Source organism: Pinus tabuliformis, chromosome 1_2, assembly GCF_031772625.1.
Source record: "Pinus tabuliformis cultivar Carrire ecotype Pingquan chromosome 1_2, CPIR1, whole genome shotgun sequence".
Classification (NCBI taxonomy): Eukaryota; Viridiplantae; Streptophyta; class Pinopsida; order Pinales; family Pinaceae; genus Pinus; species Pinus tabuliformis.
This window is the reverse complement of record NC_142298.1, coordinates 381,119,325-381,139,201: the sequence shown is the minus strand read 5'-3', so window position 1 is coordinate 381,139,201 and position 19,877 is coordinate 381,119,325.

Below are 19,877 nucleotides of genomic sequence, written 5' to 3'. Positions count from 1 at the left end.
ATTGTTCACATGTAGTGGGCACTCAGGTCATCATCTACTCGTGCAGACCCATCCAGGTATTGTTCGACCAAGCGGTCAACGATTGGTCACTGCTGCAATGTGTAACTTGTACTGAGATTGATCATCTTCGAATCATGGTGGATTCCCCGGTTGCTTTGTTTGTTCATAGTTTTGGTCCTTCGTGTGTTCAGCATGAGTGCTTCAGCATCACTGTTTGTGACTTTGAACTTCAAAAATCTTGAAATCATGCATTGTCCATTATTTTGGATGACTGAGATACACCTGGTCCTTGAGCCATTATGTGTCCCTGATTTGTCAAGACTCATGGCCCATAGCTTGTCTATACATGGACCGTTTGGTGTGCTGGTACTGTTGCTACTACTGTTGTTGCTACTACTGCTACTATCAGAAAAACAAACTGTACAAGTTTCATTATCATCAATTGGGCGAGGAAGGAGTCCCAACTACTTGTCTGATGAGGTTGGGGTTGGTCGTGCAAGATAACACTCCAATGTCTTTTCCAGGAAGCAGTTGTGAAACATGAGTTTTGTGAAGGCCAATGATTCGTTCTCACCATTAAGGTGAGTGACATTGTGTTTCATACACCTCTCTGATAACACCTAGATTTGGTTACATCTTCCCTTGTACGAAAGCCACATGTGAGACCAGTCTATAGAAAAATATCCATCTATATTGCTGGACCAGTCTCTGCTGAGTAGTAAGCCATATGCTTTTGGTATGTCCACAACAACTATGTTGATGCATTGGTGGGCTTGACTATCATGGGATAGTCGGATGATCACATCTCGTAGTTCACCAATGGTTGGTACTGATGTTCTATCGAATTAGATGATTCTAGCAAATGTTTTTCTCCATCGTGCATTGATCTTCTTAGCAATGGAGAGCAGCATGACATTGGTTGTTGCACCAGAATCAACCAACCAGTTATGAACATTGTAGTTGAAAACTTCAAATGAAAGCAGGAATGGAGGGCAACCTGAGTTTGCTTCTTCCATCCGGAGTGTATTAAGCACAATGGATAGTGATTTGGGAGGTGTGCTTGCTCTGTTGCTAGTGGAGGTCTCGATGTCTGTTGTTGTTTGTCCTAATGTGCACAGCAGGATATCTCGCTAACTCTAGACTTTGGCTGGCTTGAACAAACTGATGTTCACTCAAGTTTTCTTCATGTCATTGGTTATGTTGTAATCTAGAGGTGGTAGACTCATCAAGGTGTCCAAGGTGGAATGGATGTTCATGTTGTCCGGCGGAGTTTTCTACAACTTGTTGCCTATGGATGTACTCTTATTCGTCGTTGTCTTCCAGGACTTGCTTTGTGTTTGTTGCTTTGAGGAAGCCTATGGGTCGACCTTCTTTATTAGTTGTCTCACCTTCTCTTGCATCTCCTCAAGTGTAGGGGGATCCCCTTTACTCCTAAGATGGTAACAATCATTTTGCTTTTGGGACTGCCTCTCGGTGTTCGTCTTCGAGACTACTTGCGAGCACTGGTATGCATTCACCACATGCCCAAAACTTGGTGCTTCATTAGGTGCACCATCTTTGTTATTATCAATATCTTCTGGTTTCTCCTGTATGTCACCATCCGCATTGAGTGTATGAGTACAGACAGAGGTAACAACTCACTTCCAATCTGAACAAGAGTTCTCGAGGTGAAATTCTTCATGGAAGGAACAGAACTTAGGATCAGCGCATTGATCGAGTTGGAACATAGGCTTCTACGCAAATTTGGAACCAAACCATTTGTTGCTTGATGAGTTGGTTGATGAACTGCTTGGCTGTCTTTGTCTTGGTAGATTATTGCTCACGAATGTGTCCTTCTTTCGTTGCTTGAGTTCAGACACTTCGGTGGTCAAGTTCTTGACAAGGTGAGTGAGGGTCTCAATATTAGTTACTTCCTTGTCTCTACCCTTTCTCGTTGTTGCTTGGGGCTTTCTGCTCGCATCCTTGGAGTCTTTCGTTGATTCATAATCCTAGATGACTCCAATGGTGAGCAAGTCTTTCTCAACAGAATAGCCTCTTCACATATTTCTAAAAGTGTTGGCTTCGCAGCTCACTTGACAAACTACGCAATGGTGGTTGGCAGTGCAGACGTGTAATAGTCAATAGTGATGGAGTCATGAGGTTTGGTGTTTGCTGCAAACTTGTTCAAAATACACATAAACCTCTTATTGAAATCTTTCACTTTCTCTTTTCCCTCCATCCTAAGGCTTCCCAATTCTTTGAGTAACATGGTTGGGGTCTTATCATCAGCAAACTTTTCAAGGAACATATGTTTGAAAGAACCCCAGTTTTGTATGGAGTTGGGTGGAAGGTTGTGATACCAAGAAACTGTGCGGCCATCCAAGGTACATGGAAACAATCTACATGCTACGTTGTCATAACGTACCTCAAGGGTCTCCAACTGTAGGTAGAAGTTGTCTAAGTGATCTTCTGCCTTCACCACACTGTCAGGGTTGAACTTGATGTTCATTCTCTCTGCTCACTTTGGCATCTTGTGTAGAACAGTTGGGAGAGCCAATGGTCCCTGAGTCATCCATTCAAGATTTGGGTCAGCCATCTCTTTTTCCTCTTCGTCTTCTTCCTCTCCTTCGAAATCTGATGATTCTGGATCTGAGTCTCTCAGTTCGTCTCTACCTCCACTTCCTCCGTTGCCTTCCCCTCTGCCTCCTATACCAAAGTTTGATCCCAAGACCATAAGAGTGCCTTGTTCATCTTCAAAGAAGATTGGAGGTTCCTCTTCATCTTCAATAGCTTCTTCCAAACCTTCAAGAGTAGTAAGGACTGCTTCTTCCACTGATGATACAACAACCCCTGTGGGAGTGGCTTTTGGCTTCTTAGATGTGTGTGGAAGATAATGTATGCCTAGAATCAATCTGACTGCTTTCATGAACTGGCGAATGATGGGATGAACGGAGGGAAGGTGTTGATATGAAATCTCGTGTTCAATTCTAGGAGGTGAGGAGTAACCAACTGCTAAGTCGTGAGAGAGGGAGTGCGATTTATTGCCTTGACCACATGGTTGATGAGTGAGTGTGAGGGGAATTTCAACCATGTACAACTGGTTGCCCTCCTTCTAGCGCCAAAAATGTTGACAGTGTTGGACCCGTCAACATTGATGGGATCACCTCGGTATGAAGTCCCAACTACACCTCACACTGTTTAGTGTGGGAGACCCATCCGATATGATGGCCCGGTTGCCATTACCTTAAGGATTTGCCTCAACTCTTGCTTTCCAACACAGGAGAGTGGTTATGTCTTCGAGATGTGAGGTTCGTGTGCTTGGTGAGTGTAAGTGTACTTGTGTCAATGGTTCTTTCATTGTGAGGGGAAGAAGTTGAAGGTGAGTTCCACGTTGAAAGGGATCAGCCCCAACTCGGCTAGGAACACACAACACAAAGGACATACACAACTTCCAACAGAGCAGTCCACTCAAATGCGTCAGTCACAACATACAAGGTAAGATAACATGTACAGCACTCACGGATCAGTCTGAATGAGTGCAACGGTTGTTACAGGAAGGTTCATGTGAAAGGTCTGTCTGATGTCTGACAGAGCAGTCGACATAGACGGGACAGTGTTAGCAGCATATACAACACATTTCCATTAATAGATTATGCATTACAAAAAATGAATTAGTTCAGATATCTAACACAGGTTAAAACAACATGCATTACAAGTGTTAAAGATCAGTCTTACAACAAATACAATACATGTTTGAAAACATACTGGCCTGTTGACAAGCTTCTGAACTAAGCGAAAGTTCCAAGACACATTGTTACACCATACATCACTAACCCCGTCAGTGGGGTGTCAGAGCCACTACATACTCCTCAAACAAAAGATTATTGACTCGCTTGGCTATGTGGGAGGAGCTGAGGTGAAAATTCCATTCATGTACAAATGAGTGGCATATTTATAGCCAAGGGTGAAACTGACCCTTGTGTCTATTCAACTACCCTCATGACCGTTCAACTTCCATGAATTTTTTACTTACATGACTCTATGTTCAACAAGTGGGTCTCTTGGACTTCCACATTACATCACATTGGTCAACAACAAGCACATAGTGGAGGATGTGAGCAACATGACTCGTGACTTGACATGACAATGCTGGTACATTCGTGTTGTTGTTGGAGTGCATGTCGAGCTATAGTTTTGTTGAGTGATGGATGTCTTCATGGTGTATCATAGATTCACCTCCGCATGGTGAAGTGCATGGAGTCTTCGATGGTCCTTGGTTCACTTGGTGAAGCTTTAGCATGTTGTTCCTTGCTTTCATGCTGGAAAGCTTGATAAGCTCACTTGTTTGTGAAGGTGCATGTTCGTCGCATTCGTCCGCTTTGCATGCTTCATTCGTTCGTCCATTGGTGAACTTGTCCATCTACATGTCCTCCCTTATTTCATCCCATTCGTCGTCTTGACATGTTTGTTGGTGTACCTGTACCTACAGTCACTCTTGACAAGACGACATCAAATCCAAAACCTCCTAGTCTACCATGACACATGATCATTTGAATGCAAGTGACTGAGAGAGGCAGCAGGGCTATGATGTGGGATGATGGCTCCGGGCAACTACTAATGAAAACTATGTAAGAGTCACTGAGAGATGGAGACAGACAATCTGAGTCGATTGTGATTGTCTGCAAGGTCTAGCTCAGCTGGGAGGAAAAATTGTGCAAAATTTTGGAAGGGACAATCCAGGCTGTAGGAGGGAAACACAGGCATGATCTGCACATTTTTTGGAATGAACAGTCAGTAGGGGTTGGACAGCCAGATTTGTGCAATTTTCCATAGGAGCAGGCTGGGCTGCATGAAGGGTCAGCAGGCAAGGATTACGCAGTTTTTATGGGGAACTGCCGGGAGACTGGCAGCCATAACTGCGCAATTCCAAGAGGGAACTTCCAATTGGCTGCTGGATCACCAACAGCCAGAACTGCGTAATTCCTAGAGGAAACTACCAGCTGGTTGTTTGGGTCACTGGTAGCCAAAACTGCATAATTCCCAAAGGGAACTGGCAGTTGGCTACTCAGTCACTGGCAGCAGAAACTGCACAATTCCTGGAGGGAGCAGGCAGTCTGCTGCTGGGAGCTGTTGGCTGGGAAAACTGCACTAAGGTCGGGAGGCCGATCTGTCGATCATCTCTGCACAATTTCTAAGGTGAGTTGACTGATGGGTAGCGGAAGGCCTGCTCATGAGCACTACGCAATTTCTGAGATGAACAGTCGGTCGACTATCCGGATGACTGACTGGGAAAATTGTGCAATTTCTAAAGGAGACGGGGACGAACACTTGGTGTCTGTTCGGACTGTCTGCACAATTTCCTCAATCCGTTGAATGGATCAGGTCAATGGCCTCTACGTAAATTTTGAGGGGAGTTAGTCCCAGGTTGACTGCCAAGTCCGACTGTCCGGGTGGCCAGCATGAGGGTTGATTGAGTTTCTTACGGGCAGTGCAGCTTGAAAGGACTAGCTTGTTGCTTTTGCATTGTTTTGGATCGAGTTGAAAGTAGGGTGATGGTCCGGCTGTCAGTGAGGAGCCTGGTCGTCGGAACTTCAGCAAAAATTACTAAGTGTGTGACTAGTCAAAATATGCATAGGTGATCATATGAACACACACTCGCATGACTTGACAACCAAACGACCAAACCATCTAGATACACATGTTCAACATGACTAGCCAACGATGCAAGCGACAAGCGTGACACTCGTGATTGATCGTTCATGATCGAGATGACGCTTGCACAACAGTTAATGTGACTCCATGTGTGAGTGCGACAGATGCTTTCCTGGCGAACACAACAGACACATACGAAGCAAAGACTTTGAGCATAACCAGAACATGGTTGCAAGCATGACTTGGACATTAGCATGCAGAGACTTGGATGCAAAGAACAAGCAAGGAGAATGTAAAGACTCACATGAGCTCACAGAGTGAACTCAAGTGTGTGCAATCATCAAGTGAAACTCTTTAGGCGAGGCTTCGAAATTGGTGCAGGCCAAAATTTTGGAGGGTGGTTGTAGTCGCTACAACACTTGGAGACACACTAGTAGAAATCCATCTTCTCTATTTTGGTTCATTGCTAGCACAAGGCCTTGGTCTTTCGGGGAGTATTGAATCACTGTACAGGTTACTTCAGTTTCCCCACTTACCCCATGGACATACATGGTTCACCCTTTGCCAACTCAATCAAACACAATCAAAAGTTTAGCTTAGATCTCAGTGTTTCGAATCTGAGAAGGGTAGTTTAGTTCATGAGTTAAAGATTTTAAGAGTATAAGTTTTCATCTCTGGTGTTGCTCCACTGGCAGCAGGCTTGGACAGTACCCCAACAGAGTCACGCACGAACACACACATTTCTCCACTGCCAACGAGCCTGGTCAGTAGCCCGGTGGAGTTGCATGCTTTACCTCTTTGCACAAGAAGCCTTTATTTTCTTTCACCTTTGTATTTTTTAAGAGAATTGTGCATAGGAACTTATTTATTTTTGGGGCAGAAGAGGGATCCCGACTTATTGAGAGTAGAAGAGGTTGTTCCTTCAAAGAATCATGTAAGACCTCTGACATAGGTTTGATCATTTAGATTTCTCTCCTTCTCTATTTCTACTAGTTGGATTAGCTTAAACACACAAAGTAGAAAGTTGAGTACAGGCATGGGGCTTCCCAGTGTGGACACAGGTTCACGGTTGGACCAAAGTTTCCCTTGCAGAAGGTTCGTATTTTCTGTCAGGAATTCATCGGCCGAAGGTTTTAACCACACACAGATAAAATGGACACAAGATGGGCCAAGTGTTGCAGTGTCACAAGTCTCTTCAAATTTCAGCCACATACTCTATTTCAAAATCCAGAACGTAGTAGTTGGCAGCACTTATTTCCAAAAACAAAAATAGTAATATAGCAAAAAAACAAAATGAACGTGAAAAAAAATAGTAAGCAGAATCAAACAAAGTGAAAGAAAAGATAATAAGCAAAACAAACTAAATGAAACAAGCAGCAAGCAGACTATGTACATGGCACAGGCATAGCCCGACCTACTGAAACTAGTGTTTGAGGACTTGGTTGTTGACAGGAAGATTATCAATCCTCCCGTCAAGTGATTACAAATGATACGTGTGTGAGCCAAGTTTCTCGTGGACCAGTGCCGATCCACCGGGCTCTGTTACTGAAACCTGGTGGCATTCCAAAAAACCTACAAATGAAGACAACACCGTTGATTCAGATATTATGTGCAACATGGGCTCGGATGATGGCACGGGGTAATTTTTATTATTTCGGGAAGGGTTTAAGTCTCTGAAGTCAATGCGTAAGTGGATCTTCCTAGATTTCTTACGTGCAGGATTTAAATTAGAAAACCAAGTATGATGACGAACTATGCAAGTAATCCAAACACTTAAAATGTTAGTCAATCATTTCAGTGAAAGGAGTACAAAAAATATGTATGTGTTACTTGTTCTTTGTTGTAATGGCTTGTCTTCTCCTTTACCTGGAACCTCATGTTGGATTGTTCGCATGTAGTGGGCACTCAAGTCATCATCTACTCGTGCAGACCCATCCAGGTACTGTTCGACCAAGTGGTCAATGATTGGTCGCTATTGCAATGTGTAACTTGTAACGAGATTGACCATCTTCAAATCATTGTGGATTCTGAGGTTTCTATGTTCGTTCATAGTATTGGTCCTTCGTGTGTTCAGCATGAGTGCTTCTGCATCACTATTTGTGACTTCGAACTTCAAACAGCTTGAAATCATGCATTTTCCATTCTTTTGGATGACTGAGATACACCCGGTCCTTGAGCCATTCTGTGTCCCTAATTTTTCAAGACTCATCGCCCACAACTTGTATGTACATGGACCATTTGGTGTGCTGGCACTGCTTCTACTACCGTTGTTATTACTACTGCTATTATCAGAAAAACAAATTTTACAAGTTTCATTATCATCAGTTGGGCGAGGAAGGAGTCCCAACTGCTTGTGTGATGAGGTTGGGATTGGCCATGCAAGATAACACTCCAATGTCTTTCCAAGAAGAAGTTGCCAAACATGAGTTCTGTGAAGGCAAATGGTTCATTCTCGTCGTTAAGGTGAGTGACATTGTGTTTCATATACCTCTCCAATAACACCCAAATTTGGTTGCATCTTCCCTTGTACGAAAGCCACATGTGAGACCAGTATATAGCAAAATATCCATCTAGCTTGCTTGAGTAGCAGGCCATATGCTTCCAGTATGTCCACAACAACTATGTTGATGCATTGGTGGACTTGACTGTCATGGGATATTTGGATGATCACGTCTCATAGTTCACCAATGGCTGGTACTGATGTTCTATCGAGTTGGATGATTCTGGTGGATTTTTCGCTCCATCGTGCATTGATCTTCTTAGCAATGGAGAGCAGCATGACATTGGCTATCGTGCCAGAATCAACCAAGCAATTGTGGACATTGTAGTTGAAAACTTCGAATGAAAGTAGGAATGGGGGGAAACCTGAGTTTGCTTCTTCCATCCAATGTGTATTAAGCATAATGGATAGTGATCTCGGAGGTGTGCTTTCTCCCTTGCTGGTGGAGGCCATTGTCTATTGTTTTTTGTCCCAATGCGCGCAGTAGGATATCTCGCTGACTCTAGACTTTGGCTAGCTCGAACAAACTGATTTTCACTATAGTTTTCTTCATGTCATCGACTATGTTGTAATCCAAAGGTGGTAGACTAACCAAGGTGTCCGGGGTGGAACAGATGTTCGTGCTGTCCGGCGGAGTGTTCTACAACTTGCTGCCTATGGATGTACTCTTATTCGCCGCTATCTTCCTAGACTTGCTTTGTGTTTGTTGCTTTGAGGCAGCCAATGGGTCAACCTTCTTTATCAGTTGTCTCACATTCTCTTGCATCTCCTTCAAGTGTAGGGGGAGCCCCTTCACTCCTAAGATGGTAACGATAATTTTGCTTTAGGGGCTGCCTCTCGGTGTTCGTCTTCGAGACTACTTGTGAGCATTGGTATGAATTCACCACGTTCCCAGAACTTGGTGCTTCATCAGGTGAAACCTCTTCGTTATCATCAGTGTCTTCTGGGTTCTCCTATATGTTGCCATCCGCATCGAGTGTATGAGTACATATAGAGGTAACAACTCGCTTCCAATCTGAACAAGAGTTTTCGGGGTGAAATTCTTCATGGAAGGAACAGAACTTAGGATAAGCACATTGATCGAGTTGGAACATAGGCTTCTGCGCAAATTTGGAACTGAACCGGTTGTTGCTTGATGAGCCAGTTGATGAACTACTTGCCTATCTCTATCTGGGTGGATGACTGCTCGTGAATGTGTCTGTCTTCCATTGCTTGAGTTCAGACACTTCGGTGGTCAAGTTCTTAACAAGGCGAGTGAGGGTCTCAATATCAATTGCTTCCTTGTCTTTGCCCTTGATCATCATTTCTTGGGGCTTTCTGCTCACATCATTGGAGTCTTTCGTTGATTCGTCATCCATGATGACTCCAATGGTGTGCAAGTCTTTCTCAACAGCAATAGCCTCTTCGCAGATTTCTAAAAGTGTTGGCTTCACAACTTGCTTGACGAATTGTGCAATGATGGTTGGTAGTGCAGACATGTAATAGTCGACAGTGATGGAGTCATGAGGTTTGGTGTCTGCTACAAACTTGTTCAAAATACGCATAAACCTCTTATTGAAATCTTTCACTTTGTCTTTTCCCTCCATCTTGAGGCTTCCCAATTCTTTGAGTAGCATGGTAGGGGTCTTGTCCTCAGCAAACTTTTCAGGGAACATATCTTTGAAAGAACCCCAGTTTTGTATGGAGTTGGGTGGAAGGTTGTGATACCAAGCAGCTACGCGGCCATCCAAGGTACATGGAAACAATCTACATGCTACGTTGTCATAACGTACCTTGACGGTCTACAACTATAGGTAGAAGTTGTATAAATGATCTTCTTCCTTCACTGCGCTGTCAAGGTTGAACTTGATGTTCATTCTCTCTGCTCACTTCGGCATCTTGTGCAGAACAGCTGGGAGAGCCAATGCTCCCTAAGTCATCCATTAAATATTTGGGTCAGCCATCTCTTCATCCTCTTCGTCCTCTTCGTCTTCTTCCTCTCCTTCAAATTCTAATGGTTCTAATCTGAGTGTGTCAATTCGTCTCTGCCTCCACTTCCTCCATTGCCTTCCCCTCCACCTCCTATACAGGAGTTTGATCCCAAGACCATAAGAGTGCCTTGTTCATCTTCAAAGAAGATTGGAGGTTCCTCTCCATCTTCAATAGATTCTTCCAAACCTTCAAGAGTAGCAAGGACTGCTTCTTCCACCGATGATACAACAACCCCTGTGGGAGTGGCTTTTGGCTTCTTAGATGCGTGTGGAAGATACTGTACGCTTGGGATTAGTCTGACTGCTTTCGTAAACTGGCGAGTGATGAGACGAATGGAGCGAAGGTGTTGATATAAAATCTTGTGTTTAATTCTGGGAGGTGAGGAGTAACTAACTGCTAAGTCATGAGAGAGGGAGTGCGAGTTACTGCCTTGACCGGATGGTTGATGAGTGAGTGTGAGGGGAATTCTAGCCATGTACAACTGGCTTCCCTCCTTCTAGCGCCAGAAACGTTGACGATGATGGACCCGCCAACATTCAAGGGATCACCCCGGTATGAAGTCCCCACTAGACCTCACACCGTTTGGTGTGGGAGTCCCATCCAGTATGATGGCCCAGTTGCCATTACCTTAAGGATTTGCCTCAACTCTTTCTTTTCATCACAGGAGAGTGGTTCACTTTGTCTTCGAGAAGTGAGGTTCGCATGGCTAGTGAGTGTAAGTGTACTTGCGTCAATGGTTCTTTCACTGTGAGGGGAAGAAGGTGAAGGTGAGTTCCACGTTGAAAGGGATCAGCCCCAACTCGGCTAGGAACACACAACACAAAGGACATACATAGCTTCCAGCAGAGCAGTCCACTCAAATCCGTCAGTCACAACATACAAGGTAAGATAACACGTGCAACACTCACGGATCAGTCCGAACGAGTGCAACGGTTTTTACAGCAAGGTTCATGTGAAAGTTTTGTCTAATGTCTGGCAGAGCAGTCGACACAGATGGGACATCATTAACAGCATATACAACACATTTCCATTAATAGATTATGCATCACAATAAATGAATCAGTTCATATGTAGAACATAGGTTAAAGCAACATGCATTACAAGTGTTAAAGATCAGTCTTACAATAAATACAATACATGTGTGAAAACGTGTTGGCCTGTTGACAGGCTTCTGAATTAAGTGAAAGTTCCAAGACACATCGTTATACCATACATCACTAACCCTGTCAGCAGGGTGTTGAAGCCACTACTTACTCCTCAAAGAAAAGATTCTAGACTCGCTTGGCTATGTGGGAGGAGGTGAGGTGAAAAGTCTATTCATGTACAAATGAGGGGGGTATTTATAGCCAAGGGTAAAACTGACCCTTGTGGCTATTTGACTACCCTCATGACCATTCGACTTCCATGACTTTTCGAATTACATGACTCTATGTTCAACAAGTGGGTCTCTTGGACTTCCACATTACATCACATTGATTGACAACAAGCCCATAGTGGAGATGTGAGCAACATGACTCATGACTTGACATGACAATGTTGGTACATTCGTGTTGTTGTTGGAGTGCATGTCAAGCTACAGTACTGCTGAGTGATGGATGTCTTCATGGTGTATCATAGCTTCACCTCCACACAGTGAAGTGCGTGGAGTATTCGATGGTCCTCGGTTCGCTTGATGAAGCTTTAGCATGTTGTTCCTTGCTTTCATGCTGGAAGGCTTAATAGGCTCTCTTGTTTGTGAAGGTGCATGTTCGTTGCGTTCATCTACTTTGCATGATTTGTTCGTTCATCCATTGGTGAACCTTTCAATCTGCATGTGCTCCCTTCATTCATCTCATTCGTTGTCTTGACATGTTTGTTGGTGTACATGTACCTGCACTCACTCATGATGAGACGACATCAAATCCAAAACCTCCTAGTCTACCATGACACATGATCATTCGAATGCAGGTGACCGGGAGAGTTAGTAGGGTTGTGATGTGGGATGATGGCTCCGAGCAACTGCTAATGAAAATTGCGCAAGAGTCACTGAGAAATGGAGATAGACAATCTGAGTCGACAGTGACTATCTGCAAGGTCTGGCTCGTCTAGGAGGAAAAATTATGCAAATTTTGGGAGGGACAGTCCGGGTTGTAGGAGGGAAAGGTAGGCATGCTCTACACATTTTCTGGAATGAACAATCAGTAGGGGCTGGATAGCCAGATTTTCACAATTTTCCAGAGGAACGAGTCGGGTTTCATGAAGGGTCAGCAAGCCGGGATTGCGCAATTTTTCAAGGGAAGTTCCCGGGAGACTAGCAGCGAGAACTGCACAATTCCCAGAGGGAACTCCCAGTTGGCTTCTAGGTCAATGGTAGCTAGAACTGCGCAATTCCCATAGGGAACTGGTAGTTGGCTACTAGGGTCACTAGCAACCAAAACTGCACAATTCCCAAAGGGAACTGGCAGTTGGCTGCTCAGTCATTGACAGCAGAAACTGCACAATTCCTGGAGGGAATAGGCATTCTTCTGCTGGGAGCTGCTGGCTAGGAAAGCTGCACTAAGGCCAAGAGGTCGGCCTGGTGATCATCTCTATGCAATTTCTGAGCTGAGTTGACTGATGGGCAATAGAAGGCTTGCTCATGAGCACTGCACAATTTCTGAGATGAACAGTCATTCGACTGTCCGAATGACTGACTGGGAAAACTACGCAATTTTATAAGGAGACAGGGACGGGAACTTGGTGTCTATCTAGCCTATCTACACAATTTCCTTAGTCAGTTGAATGGGTGAGGTCAATGGCTTCTATACAAATTTTGAGGGGAGTTAGTCCCCGGGTGACTGTCAAGTTTCTTGCGAGTAGTGTAGCTTGAAAGGACTAGCTTGGCACTTCTACACTATTCTGGTTGACAGTCGATCGAGTCGAAAGTAGGGTGATGGTCTAGCTATCAGTGAGGAGTCTGGTCATTATAACTTCAACAAAAATGACTAAGTGTGTGAACAATCGAAAGATGCATAGGTGATCATACGAACACACACTCGCATGACTTGACGACGAAACGACCAAACCATCCAGATACACATGTTCAACATGACTGACCGACGGTGCAAGCGACAAGCGTGACACTCGTGATTGATCGTTCATGATCGAGACGACGCTTGTGCAACAGTGAATGTGACTCTGTGTGTGAGTGCAACAGATGATTTCATGGCAAACACAACAGACACATACGAAGAAAATACTTTGAGCATAACCAGAACATGGTCGCAAGCATGACTTGGACATCAGCATGCAGAGACTTGGATGCAATGAACAAGCAAGGCGAATGTAAAGACTCACATGAGCTCACAGAGTGAACCCGAGTGTGTGCAATCATCAAGTGAAACTCTTCAGGGGAGGCTCTAAAATTGGTGCAAGCCAAAATTTTGGAGGGTGGTTGTAGCCACTACAACACCTCCTTTGATTGAATATCAAGGAGGGAATGTTCAAATTCCATCTATTGAAGAATTTTCTCCAGGATATCTTAATATGCTTCAACAAGACACTATACTTGACAGAAGGATAAGGACAACTAAAAGAGGAAATATTGATTATCTTTGGGTGGGCCTCAAAGGTACACATCCATCAAAGGCCAAATGGATTGAAGCAGGGAAGGTGAGGGAACAGTACCATCATCTATTCAATAACTGAAAGTGATCCTTTTGGGGTCCAAAAGGCTTTCAGTGGGGAGGAATGATCAGGTGCTCAGAATTATGCTAAAAAATCAAAGTGTCAGAATCTTGTCAAACTTAGCTTTAGATTGAAAAGATCGCTATTCTTAATCCAACGGTGCGAATGACACTCAAAACCGAGTTCGTTTGTAGAATTTAGAGCTAGTCAAAGTTCATGTTTGACTTGCATGCATCGCAAGATTAAGATGATGTGGCAAGTCTTCAGTGAATAAGGAGGTGCCAAGTGGCAGCCCACCATTGGCCCTCACAAATCGCATATCGCAGCGGCAAGTGTTTCAGTGTTACAAATTGGCCCCCAACAGGTTGAAGATTGTGATGTGATGAGATCGCATATCGCAATCACAAGAAAGAAGCGGCAACAAGAATCGGCCCTAGCGTGGTTGAGTTTCGAATGCGATAGACCCAAATGCGATAATTTTTATGTTGCAGTTTAATACATCGGTGGGTCAGCGAAATCGCAATCGTGGCGGGTAAACAAGACCTTGTGCCTACCCAAACTTGCCGATTGCGATGAGCAGGAGGATTTTGGATGTGGGAGTTTTATAAGTTCCATAGCTTATCCGATTGCGATTGCAATATGGCCGACAAAATATGGCCCGCGGTGCTGCGAAATTTTCGCTTCCTTAGCAAATTTTGGAGCAAAAAAGGGGTTTTGGTTGGTTTTTGGGAGCATTTTTTGGAACAAGTGGAGAAACTGAGAGAAGTCATAACTTCTTCATTTCTTATCCAAGGGGGATGGCCATTTTTTTTAGTATTTTGAACTCATTGAAATAGGTTTCAGAGGCATTTGAGCATTGTAAAACACTTTTGATGTAATTTGAGCATAATAGAGAGGCCCGAGGCATTGGAAGTTGGACCAAGGAGATGTAGCCCAAAAGGGGTGAACTCCTTTATCATGTTCTTGTTGTGTGTGTATATTGATGTTCATTGTTGTTATATTGTTGTTGTTCAGCATATGTTTTTATATTAAGTTGTTTATAACATTTACATAAGAAACTCTCATGGGAATTTGTTAATTGCAAAATTTTTTGAATCCTTAAGCACTTGAAAAGAAAATTATAAACATCTTGGGTTTATTTTTGAATGGGGAATTAGCACACCATTACTAATCTGCTCCAATTCAAATCAAAGACGTAGTTTTCTGTAGCGGTTGTTGGGGCAGAAAAATGTCAGAAGAGGGAAGGAGAAACTATTTGAGGTAATTTCTTCCTCAGAGAATTCTTAGCCACGAAATTTTATTTCTCATTTGCTGAGCAGAAGTAGAGAGGACCAGATCTACTAAATCTAGCAGGGAGTTTGTAGACCAGCCCAGCAGCAGCACAGAGGAGAGAGGAGGCAATTAGACATTTTGTTGGCAGAGATGGTAGTTAATGGGGTTAGAGATCAAGATTGGTTGGATGAAACATCCAACTATGTGATATGGAAGGCTAGGATCCCATGCCTTCCACATGCCTTCTAGATGAGCATGATCTCAAGATGTATGTCGATAGTGTGGTCATGATGCAAATCCACACACAAAGTACAAGGATGAGATGGCGAAGGACAAGTGGTTGATCCTCGATGGAGTGAGGGATCATGGTGTATGTCACATTACTGGCAAAGGGATGGCGAAAGAGATGTGGGATTCCTTGGCTACATTGTATCAAGGATCTTTTGAGCAACGAAAGATGTACTTGGAAGAGAAGCTGAGATCAGCAAGAATGTAGAAAGGGGAACAAATTGATCCATTCCTGTCAAAGCTTCAGGAAGTCTAAGATCAGTTGGAAGCTATAGGATCAACACCTCAACATATAGAGATGGTGAGGTTGGCCCTAAATTCAGTTTCATAAGAATGGCAAGTTTTTGTCCAAAGTATCCTGGGCAGAGAGATATTTTTAGACTAGGAAGGAATGTGGGCCGCTCTTCAGCAGGAAGAGATGAGGCCAGACTTAGTCATGTGAAAATTTGATGGTAGCAACAATAGTCGGACGAAGCCTAAGGAGGAGGAAGAGAATGCAACCCTTACATCAAAGGGGCAACAAGAGAATCGGAAGAAGAAGAAAGACATCTTAAAGATCAAATGTTTTCGGTGTGGTGAATTTGGTCACCATGCTACACAATGTCCTCTCAAGAAGAAGGACAAGGACAAGAAACATGATCTGTAAGTTGTTGCCGCAAAGATCGAGGAAGAGGAGTTCGCCATGATTTCCCATATACCTCCAGGGGAGAAGTGGGGTGATCTAGCAATGTAGTTTGAAAGAATTGCGGGTGTGAAAGATCCTTGAGGAGTCCACCTCTTGGATCAATACCTTGCTACGAAAGCCCATATCAGAAGTCGCAGGATGGATCAGTTCAGTTGGTGCAGAGGATTGTCGAAGTGACATTTGCAGTAGCTAGGAGCGCTAGAGTCTGAGCAGCATAGAGCTAGTGTTTGCAACCATGCAGGTGGCACAGAGCACAGTCAGCAGCAACCCAGTGGCTTCAGTGACACTGTAGAGACGAACAGTAGTCATAACTCCAACAACATATGCATCACGCTGAACACCCTTGGTTTAGAATTTTGGATGCTTTTCCATTGTTGTTGCAGCAGCAACAGCACCTAGAGAGGGTTGCAGTACAGATGCAGTGTTGGCAGTGGCAGGGCTAGCAACAGCATGGATGCAACATTTGCAAGGGTTGTAGTGTAGATGGAGTGTTGGCAGTGGCAGGGCCAGCAGCAGCATGGATGCAGCATTTGCGCAATAGTTGGTGCGTAGTGATGTCAGACATCAGTAGCGCAAAGGGAGATGTTATAGAGAAGGGTGATGCTTTGGTAGGTTGCATTACTAGAGCACATTCCTCACTAAGAGAGAGTGTTGATTTTTGGTAGCATCGGATGTGCTCTAAGCCTCAAAATTTGAAGGGACGCTAAGACACATGTATTCCAGAATACCAAAAAATCATTTTGGGAAATTCCACATGGAGATAATTTTATTAAAATAATTAATTATTTTTAATAGAGGCCTAAGTCTAAACTTAGGAAATTAAAATAATTAAAGGGTATTAATTAAACTAGGGGTGAAACTTTTAAAAGAAGATGAGGATCAAGCCAAAATGATATGAGCCATTGATTACAATCTAATATGGGTCGTTGATTGATCAACGAGAGGATATTAAGAAGAGGCTTGATGGGCATTTGGAAAACACATTGAGTGAGAGATCAAAGATCGATTTTCTCAAGAATGCAGTGCAGCAGTTGTCAGAGAAGTGATCGAGGTGATTTCTTGTAGTGAGGGGCAAGGATAGTTTCGTGAGGAAGTTTTCCTGATCCGGAGAGTACAAGGCAGAGAGGGCAGAAAGACATCCAGAGAGGTTGACGCAGGGCCACGCAGAGCTACGTTGTGGCAGCATAGAGCTTCAGAGGGAGTCTGAAATTCTGTTGAGGAATAGTTAGGATCTAGTGCCAGAGTCGGGGTGTGAGACCGGGAGGCCAGAGGGTCGAAGTTTCTAGCTAGTAGAGGATCGAGAGGAGGTGCAATGCAGTCCCAGTAGCAGTGACATAGTGACTGCATGGGTGTGACGCAATACTGCGCAGAGGCATTGTAGAGGCTCATCTCCAGCGCAAATCAGAGTCAGATCTTCTAGTGACAAGGTGAGATCATCTCACTACCTTTTTTCCTAGTTAGATCTTTGTATAGGATTTCCAGTTTGGGCATCTGAAGAATTGTATTCAAAAAACTACTTCTTAACAATACAAACCCTTAGTTGTTGCACCAGTTTTCCCACATTGAGTTTTTCTTGGGACATTGGTCCAAAAATAATGGTGTCACTTGTGTGTGTTATTTCTTTCTTTCTCAAATTCTTGTTTCCACATATTATTTAAAATTGTGACGACTGCAGTTGTATTTACTTCAATATTTACAATAGAACACAGTAAATAACTTGCATGGATTAATAAGTAGAAGAAGTAATATCAGTTTGTTGCAGTAGTGATTCGGGGCTTCTCGAATTTTCACAGAGAGGGAATAACAACTAGAGGATAATGAAAGTATGCCTCAAAATACTATATAGGTTTATGCCCACCATGGAAATGGACCCAAATAATTTTTTTCCTTGCTTTTATTGGTATTTTGTTGTAAAGTTTTTCTACTTGACTAGTATGTAAGCAATATACTTGTTAAGTCTTTAAATATTGGAACATGGAGCATAAAATTAGAGTTTGTATGGATACATTGGTCTATTTTATGGAATTTTGCCTCAAACTTCCCTATCAATTTGGTGTTACACAATTGTTTGATTTAGCTATACTATTTTATAATACGAACTACAATCAATATTGTGAAAAAAAAGGCAAACATTAGAATGCAAATGACAAATTAAAATAATATCATCCTCTTATAATGTCTTGTGGGTGTTAGGTTGGTGCAATCAATGTTGGGAAGGACCAAGTCAATGCATCATATCATTCTAAGATGTGATGTCACAAATATCACACCTCCTTAATTTTTTATTGTTACAAATATTTTTTAGACATTGGGTTCCTCCCCTTCGATGACCAAGTGACTAAATTTCGGAAACAATACAAAGCTTCTAACCTAAGGCGGGATTACAATTTAGTTTTTGAGTCTATTTGTGGGGACCTTTGTTCCTCAATTCCTTCTTCTTCATTGTATATATTGTACTTATTATCTTTGATTTAGAATTTTCCTCTATAATTTGTTCTAATATTTCCTCATAACCTTTATCATCCTTCAATCCTAATGTTTTAAATTCTCTTAGATCTCTATTCTTATTTTGCATTAGTTGGTTTGCCACCTAAACTGCCACTCTTCTAATTTGATTAATCCAAATTGGATCACTATATAATTTTTCATCCATCTCGATGCTTTCAGAGTGGAAAAATGGAAGGAATCAACTTACAGGAGTAGTTTTATCGATGGCACCCAATTTGGAGAATTAGAGTTTGAAACCTCCTAGGGTTAGTTTGAGCCCTAAAATGATATTTTTTGGGGGTAAAACTTTCTTTCTTGCATGAAGGACCCTGTGACATTGTTCTGAACTTGAAGGCCATTCCACTAGTACAAAAATTTCATCAATCAGAGTTTGGTTGCAAAAGTTATGCCCCACTTGAAAGTTGACCTATCGTGATTAACCACCATAATTCAAGAGGATGCCATGCCAAACATCGTTACTCATTGAAAAGGGGATAGACATATGAGGACTATGAAGAATACTATAGAATGGTTGAATTATAACTCATTTTTAGGGTTGAATGTGTCAAATTTAACCCCTTGTTGGCTATCAATTTGTGTTATAATTAGGCCACTAGGAGAAAAAGGGGTTCCATTTCATTTTCTTGCATCTTGTTCCATATTAGAGTAGAGTACTTAAGTGTGGATAGGGAGATAGCATAACATAGTGGGTTTTTGTTATGTAGCATCCAATAGGCCACAAGTATCAAGAAACTTCATAGAGAGTCTCTTATCCTTTGTACCTGATTCATTTCCATTCCAGACAAAAGACAATAAAGCAACCTCTCCTTCTTGCTAGGTTTTCTCTCTAAAGGGTCTCGTAGAATGCATCTTGGTGTTCATTGTGATTTGTGAGTGATTATATTTACACGTTCTCTATTTGTTGTATTCTATCTATTATATACATAAACAACAAAACAATAATAAAAAATCTAAAATCTAAAAGGAATTAGTCCTTCATAATATAGATTTTCAATTTATTTTCACACATATGTTGTGATGAACTATCTAGTAGAATATCCAAAACAATTTAGAAATCATTGATGAAATTTAATACTCTTAAACGTTGAACTCGCATATTTTAACATCTACAATCTATTTGAATATGACAACGAGCCTTGCCTTTCATCATATTTCTATGATATACAAAATTAACATGCTAAACTTTCACTTAGTTACATGTATGTCCATATTAATTACTTTGAAATGTCCTTGAGAGTGACTTTCCATAATAAATAAGATTCACACACACTAAAATTAACCTAATTATTTGTATCAATGCTTAAGCCTTCCATCCTTCCACGCAAATTACTTTGAAATATCCTTTGGAAATAAATTTTAATGATAAGCTAAACTCAC